Genomic DNA, 8,992 nt, shown 5'->3' on the forward strand with positions numbered 1-8,992 from the left:
GGTAGTGCTTTGACTTGGATGATCATAACCAAGCATTAATTTTTAGGGGTGTGCTTCCACACATCTTTTTTTACTTCTCTCACACCCTTTATTAATTTCTGTCATTTGATCTTCTTCAATTCATCTGATCTGACGGCTGAAAATTAAAAGAATGTGAGAGAAGTAAAAAGGGGTGTGTGGATATTACATCCCTAATTTTTATAATGTCTTGTTAGAATAAAGACAGACACATTTACTATTAAAAGGCATGAACATAGCCATTTTTATTGTTATGGCCCCTGATACAATGTAATTAGAGGAAATGATTAAAACTTGTCATTATAAATTTACTAATCGAATTTTCGAAGGTTAGAGGAGACGATTAAAATTTGTCATTGTAAATTTACTAATCGAATTTTCGAAGGTGCGGGTTACTAGGCAAAGAAAAACTTTCATGCACATCTTAATGAAACATGTGTCTTACATTTGTGAAATCAGGTGAGCTATACAAGGTTATAAATGCGAGACACTCGTTTCATGTAACAGATAAAAGAAAAGTTTATTTTTAATTACATCCTTTAAAACTGCATTTTTAATCTCATTTTGTCCTCTGTAATTTAAAAGTCATCACTGTATTCCTTCAAATTTAAAATTCATTCCACTTTGACTTGTGGACTCTCTCCTCCTTAAAACTTATAGGTCGCCTCCTAAAATATATATGGAACCCAACACCCAATAAGACTATGCCACATGTGCAATATATTTCATTATAAGTCTCCATTATGAGTCAACATTCAACAATTAGAGAATATTAAATTTAAAAGAAATTGAAGAGATAAAAAAATAATAATAAAAAAAATAAAAAAAATAAAAAAAACAGAAATTGATTACTCTAGCTCACCCAAATCAAACCTACATAAGAAACTAATTAACATATCTAAGGCAATGTGGAGCGAAATTTTTGAGTTTATAGAGACAGACTTTTCAAGTTTCAAGAGGTAAACTAAGATCAAAATTGAGTTCCATGGGCAAAAGTGAAGCGATTTTTGAGTTTAGAGAGTAAAATGACAACTTTTGAGTTACATAGAGTAAAGTAAAATTAAAATCGAGTTCCAAAAACCGTACCTAAAAATAAACCTAAAAGAAAATGTTGTCTCGACTAGATGAGGCAAAACAAGGTAATAAAAACATGAAACATCATTATAACTCCATGCTTAAACACCTAAAGTGTTGTGTGTACTTTGTATGCATTTGTTTATCTGTTTATTTAGTTTTCGTTTTGAGGAAACATGAGGGTTTAAGAGATGGAAGGACAAGAGGTAAACTATAGAGTCCTCTAACATCAAACAATATGCGCCTACTTTAGTAAAATTAAGCTCTTTGATTCACTGTTTAGTTTTCTATCACTTGAATTATAATTCCAAGTGTATGCTTTGGATCTATTTGGTAATCCCTTTCCCGATGCTTTGAATCCATTTGTTGATGTGCATTGATCATAAAAGTAGGGCCACAGCTGGCAGGTTGTTTTTTTTAATAAGATAGATGCATTTGATGTCCTTATACTCTCTACTCGAACAGAGCATATTATCCTATGGTATTTGTTAATCTTATCTTATTATCTTATAAATTTGGATGTGGATTTGGGTTTTGTTGTGGACTTTATGTTTTGGATTTAGAATGCAAACAACAACATCATTATTGAGTGTGTGCGCCGCGTGTCTATATCAGATATGTGACATCATTTTTTTACACACGTTTTTGTGAGCCCACCCTGTAATGCATTTCAATAATTCGAATCTGAAACCATATCACTATTGGGTTAAGGGTTTATGGTTACTTTGTAGAAATGTATGAATCATTTTGTTCACTATAAATGAATGTTTTAATGGTTTTAGATTTGATTATATATATATAAAAAAAAAAAAGGTTTTGTATTTATCTAATTTTTTACAAGAATGATCTATGAATAATGTTCTAAAAGATAGACGGTTCGGACCGTTAAAATATATTACGGAGTGGACTCCACAAGAACTTATATAAAAAATTGTATTAAAAAAAATTGATGCCATGAATTCCTATATATACACTAATATACATCGATCGTTATATGTTGTTGGCTGGTGTCCCTTTTTAAAATTTGAACTTAAATAATCACGTTAGATTTGAAAGTTAGGGATTAAGGCATAATGCATAAATAATCTATTGACTTGCATATAATTAACGAGTTTTAAAAAAATTATTCTTCCCCTTCATTTTTGGAGAGACTTTTATTCGTTATATATTATCGTCGGTTTGTAGCAGTGGCAGTGGCACAGCAATGACGTAAAGGTTTAGTCTTTTTTTTGTTTTGGTTGCAATGTTTTCCTGTAATTTTCAACTTTAATTACATAAATAATTAAACAGCCTTTTAATTAGATGATTAACGAAAGTTTACTTGAATCAAATATTTTGGACTTTTAGATTGTTTCAATCCTCTTGTTGTGTAAGAGTGATGATATTACGAAACCTGATAAAGCTACTAATACTAACTATTTAGACTAGATTTTATAAACCATATGACATTGTTGTTAATGGTTATATTATTTTGATTAACGTGCTTATTTCATATTGACGACACATTACATATAGTTTGCAAATATGGTCTAAAATTTTGATATACCTAGCATTGTTGTTATGAACCAGATGAATGCGGAGTGGGAACCAACCAAAGCATAGCACGCAAAAATTAATTTACAGTTTACATTCATCGTCGTCTGAATCACTATTTAGGTTAAAAAAACAAACCAAATCACCAATCTATGATATAAAAAAGTTACTCGGAAAAAAGAAAAAACAAACAGGGTCGATCTAAAGCTTTAGAGCGCATCATCTTTATCCAAAACAACGAATCGAATTGCTTTTGAAAAAAACATCACCTTGCAGTCTCATCGATCGAGTAGAATCTATATCACAGTTGAATAATGGAGTTATATAGTGCTTCCCTTGATTAAGGCAAACAAAATGGCGAAGCTGCCCTCTAATTTATTGAAGCATAAGGGTTTATACCAAGGATATGATAGCCTTTTTAGTTTTCATGCATGGTGTATTATAAAAGGCAACAGTATTAGGGGACATCCAAATCACAAATTTTATACTCTTGGTTATTTGTAGGACCCCGGCCAAATTGTAATGTTAAAAACATATAAAAGAAGTTCAACAAAGTGATGGACAATCTAGAAGTTACTAAAGCCTATTAAATTAATCACTCATATCGTTCATATTTTGTGAATTTCACAAACAGCATGACAGTCATAATCAATCTGCTTCAACATCAAAATTTCACATTTTGAAATGAAATTGTATCCGGTATAAAAGATTGTTGAATAAGAAAATAGCTAGTATTTTATTGTTCAATGAGAAATTAAATTTAAAAAAAAAAAAAACAAACAAACAAAAAAAAAAAAAGAGTAATTTAATAGTGATAAGATATGATGTAACATGCAAGATAAAGAAATATGGATAACATAGTGAGGTCGTAGTCGGTGATAATCAGAAGGGCCAATTGATTGGATGTGTTTATATGTCTTCAATGAAGAGGACGATGTCCTTTAATTTATGCTTTTTTCTTTTCGTAGATGACATGAAAATGTTCATCAAACTGTATATGAATGGAAATGTGCGAAGCCAAATGCCAAACCAAAATTCAAAAGATTAGGGTTTGGGACTGCAGGTGGACCACTACACTGAAATTTTTTTTTAGTGTGCTGAGAATTTATTGTACCGAACAGTTTTCGATAGATTGAAAAATTTCTTAACCACAGTTGTCTCAAGCATGGGTACGTAATGGGTTATGTCCACGTGGACCCTTCTTGACCCAACAATTGGATTTGGCGCCATCAATGGGTGGACCCGAATATGACGGAGCATCTTTTTCTCATCTTCTGGTTGATGCGTGAACCGTTATTAACAGACAGAAAAGAGTCCTGTGATAGCAAGCTAGGGTTTCTGCTTTTTCAGAGACGAAGGATTTGAGGCCCTCCAAATTGACTAATCAGCAAAGATATTTGTAGGGTGCGGGATATTTAACCAGAAAAAGATATGGAAGGTGCGGGAATTCACGTGCACGTATGAAGTTCACGTGACTACTGTTTCCATGTCCCTGGAATTTGGCATCCAAACATCTAGTGTGTCCAGTGTGTGCGTTTTCATTGCTTGAGCCCGCTAGGACTGATTTGAGAAGGATTGCATGGCAAAAGTTTACCATTATAGTGTTTCATGTCAATATTATAGAATATGTGTTAGTTTTTTACATATGTTATTGTGTTATTTGCACAAAACGCTATTATGAAGGTGAACCGTGTCATACAAATTATTATAAAGGTGAACCTAGTCATGCAAGACATGCTTTCTATTTTCCTGCACGTGTCCCATATTTGAGGATGTATTATTCAAGTGCCCCAGCAAAGAGACAAATCCAGAAATTAATTTGTTTCACAGTGATTTTAGTTATATCATGAATTGATGTGCATAATGTATCACTGCCACTGATCTAAAATGTGGAACCAAAGTTTGGTTTCTTTGAGCCACTTAGTATTACGGTCAAGTGGTATTCTTCTTCATTTGTAAATGAGGTCTTAGGTTTGATTCTCGCCAAAGATAAATTTGAACTATGCACATTATTGTTAGTCCATTATGAGGTTAAGTCTACCTCCCTCTCCTTTAGTATAGATAATATCATTTGTTAAAAAAAAAGTTCTATTTCTTTGGAGCTAGCTGGCAACTATGTAACGTCCTGCAGCTATGAAAGCTGCATACACATTTTTGTGAGCATGGATTTGAGTTCATTTACAAGTAATGATCTATTTTATGAGACACAACAAACTAATGTTCAAGTTTACTGCCATATTATGGCAGCTTGGTTTTTTATTTTATGAATTAGAGCGCTTTTTTTCTTTTCAATCAGAGTAGTTAAGCTAAGATCCTCTATGAATCCTTAAACCTTACACGTCTAAAGCCTAAGAACTATAACATTTAGAAAATTACAAAACCGGAGACAAAAATAGTCAAATAAACGTATTTGTAAAGTAGTACTGAATGGAGCTATTACTATTTATTTCAAGCAGGGATTAAACAAATGAAAACCGTACTTAGAGTTAGACATGCAGGCAATGATTCATGGGAGAGAAAATAACAAATTTCTGTAGGCTAAACATGTTGGAAATGGCATGAAGATCCCAAGTAAATTTAAGGAAAAAAAGACTGATACAAAGATTTGTGAAGAAAATACAGCGGGATACAGGACAGCCATACAGGAATTTAAAGATGTGGGAAGAACAGAATATAAATAATTGAAAATATGACCCTTCATGGGACCTGGATGAAAGAGGAAGAGGTTGGAGTACTGAGTCGCTGACCTTGTAATAATTTAAGGCATGCGTTCTTGGTTGTGGAGTCATTTTTTTTTTTAAATTAAAATGGACCCAAAACATGGATCGTGGTTTATCACACTAGCAATTCGCTGGCCATTGTCTGTCTGCCTTCCCTCTGCAATATGCACATGACCACCGGACCCATCCAATAACCATTTCTGCAGATATATCATTCATGCTTTTATTGTACATTATATGACTCAAAATTTTTTGATTGCAATAGATATTTAAGACCGAAAGAAATGCAGAGGCACTGTGCTTCTGCAGGGTATAACGTTGTAAACAACCACCACCGCCCGCATGCTTTTATTATTTTTTTTTTCCTCTTGTTTTTTAGGATTTTAGTTTTATGTAAGGATCCGTAATTTATTTTTTTTTTCTTCACTTTTTTATAATTGAGATGAGAGGAAATGAATACAAAAATGAAGGACCAAGAAAGCTTGGGGAGAGATGTGGAAGAAATAAAGAAGAACGAAGAAAAGAAAATCTTAAAAGTGAAAACAGCTTATAATATGCAGTTTTTGGTCTTGTATTATCAATTTTTGTGCGTTTTTGCTTAGACTTTCAGTTTACATCTCTCCTTGGTGCTGATAGGACTTTAGTTTACCTCTCTCCCACCAAACTTCATCCAGTCATTTTCATATCTAACATTTCGTCTATATGATTTCCTCTTTACATTAAACACAAAAAGTGAAAACTAAAAAAAATAGCCAAATGGTTATCAAACAAACCATAAGATTTATGCAAATTGCTTTCGTTTGTGCCTAGGAAATAAGAGAAACACTCATACGATGGGAATATATTGGCTCTCTCCTTCTCACTCACTAGATAATCTCATGTGACAAAGAATGATTTAGGTAACTATTTCTTCTTAAATAAGCCTTCATAGTTTGTGCACAACCAAAGAATGTTGGAAATAAAATAGACGAAATAGAGAGAAACTAGAGAGGGATTGAGTAGAGAAATCAGAGTATCTTTTTTCTTCTTATTGGATTGCTTATTTATAGTCTTAAGGTTTATAGAGAAATGTGTTCATCTATTAAGATATTACATATTGGCCTCAAGTGAACAATCATAAAATTAACAATGTTTACAACAAAGAAGTATTAAGATAGCATTCTATTCAAGTGGATAAGATTATTGTTAGTAACTTAGTCCTATAGTTTAATCAAATTAATCAATAAGGTTTAGCAAATGTGGGATAAAACCATATATAATTATATATGTCCTCTTATTTAACTTTTTAGTTTGCACACACACAACTACACAAGGCATATGTTCAAAACACTTCTAAGTGGGAAACAAGCATAAATAAAGAGAGGAGTAGAGGGCAGCCTTTCTTTTTCTTTCCTTTTTAATAGTGTGATGAGAGCAATCATTTTTCAGTTTTGCCTAGGGCCTAGCTACCTCTTTCTATTATAATATATAGCTTAGCCCATGCTGCTCTTCATGTTTATGTGAGGGGGAGGGGAGGGGACAACTGTTAAATAACATGAGCGTGTGCAGGACCAATATAAGCATGACTTTAGAAAAAGATAATTAATTTGGGCAGAAAATGCTTAGTACCGTACAGTTGGCGAATGCACGAGACATTATTTTCATTCACTGTTCATGTGTGTATATCAATGTAACTACACGTGATGAGAGAAATAGTTTGCACGAGTGCGTACAAAGGGTGATATACAAACAATTCTCATTCAAAAACGAACGAGAACACTTTAATCGGTGATAGAAATGTAACAGTCCAGTGTGATCACTATAACTGTTGACATTTGGCTGTTGTAGGCCGTTTGCTGCTTTTATATGATAGAGTAGATGAGATAGGGTTTCAATCTTTAGAGATATACTAGAATAGTAGTCTTGCAAATGCAACTTGATCAAATGATGTAATATGGCAGATCCTATACAGATAAAAATTAGAGCATCAGATCTCTCAAACTATCCACATTTGCCAACAGATATGCAACTTGCTGTGTTACCAATATTTCTTTATGATTGAATAAATTAATTGAGCATAGGGCATGCAGATGCATATAAATGTATGCTTAACAGTAAATATAAACTAAGTTCTAAAAAAATTGTAAAATAAAGTAAAAATTATAATGGATGACTGTCGACAAATTTACCTCCTTATTTGTGCATCTTGTCTTTGGCTGCAGAGATGGTTTCCTTGTTTAGCATTCTGGCACAATTGGCCCAGAATATCAAAGAGGAAATGGTGGGAAGGAATAAATGGAATTCAGTGAGACGACAGCTCTGTGAAGATTCCACAACAATATGGGACATTGCAAATTTGGTACAGGCATGGAAGATTTCATCTGTTCGTATAGCCACAAGTGCCTAGGTCCAGGTTTGTCCCGCCATTACAAAAACCCTATGAGATATCCCTGCACTACGACAATAACTTACATGTAACCAGATATTATTGTACATGTTGTAGCATATCAATTACGCAGTGCAATATTACATGAGAAATTTTTTTTGTGTGCAATTTTACATGAGATATTGTGACATCTCACATCGTTCAGGGGAATGATCCTTATATGTATATTCTCATCTCTACCTAGCACGAGGCCTTTTGGGAGCTCACTGGCTTCGGGTTCCGTAGGAACTCCGAAGTTAAGCGAGAAGGGGGCTAGATCAATCCCATGATGGGTGACCGGGAAGTTGCTCGTGAGTTTCTAAAAACAAAACCGTGAGGGAATGGTAAGCCCAAAGCGGACAATATCGTGCTACGGTGGTGGAGCGGGTCCGGAAAGTGATCCGCCCCGGACCAGGATGTGACAGATATTATTGTACATGTTGTAGCATATCATTGTTCCATTTTTTTTTTTTTAAATTTTAAAAAACTAATCACACTTCTTAATCAAAAACAAAAAATAAACTGCAATTGTTCACACACCCAGAATGTGTGTTTATCTGCTAGTAGTTGCATTATGAAAATGTGAATGCACTAATATGAATAAGAGTGGCTACTTTAATATTAATAAGAGAATCTCCATAAGCAAATGAGTAGTCAAATTCTTTCTAATGAGCCACGTGAGCAAAATCAAATTCCAATCGAGGAGTTAACTGAGGAGGTGAACTTAGCCCAACCCTTCAAAGAATAAAAGTTGGCAAAATTGCCTACTACTTCTGTGTAGGTAAAATTGAACCCCTCACATCTATTTCTAATAAAGTATTCCATATGAGGGGGAGAGGAATATAAAATAAAAAAGAATAGTGAATATCAAAGGTGAAAGACAATAATAAAATAAAATTTTACCTGCTTCATTTTCTTATTGCATTAGAATGATAATTTTTTTATGAGATAATTGAGTATATTTATCATGTCAATCGTTATAGTACATACTAGAAAATGTGCCCGCGCGATGCCGCGGGACTTGAATACATGATGTTGAGCTGTATGATGAAGATATGTTTTATCTGGATAAATTTAGCACAATGAAGAATGAAGAGAGGGATAGATGTGTGAATGGGGTTGATAAGATATGTAGTTTTGTTTTTATATACATTCAACTTAACTGATGTGAAAAGGCATTGATCAATTAACAGAACGAAAGTGAACGTTTTGGTTCCTTAATAAACAGAAGTAACATGTAGTT

This window comes from Pyrus communis, chromosome 4 (genome assembly GCF_041283825.1).
Source record: "Pyrus communis isolate YQ-2024b chromosome 4, ASM4128382v1, whole genome shotgun sequence".
In the NCBI taxonomy this organism is placed as follows: domain Eukaryota; kingdom Viridiplantae; phylum Streptophyta; class Magnoliopsida; order Rosales; family Rosaceae; genus Pyrus; species Pyrus communis.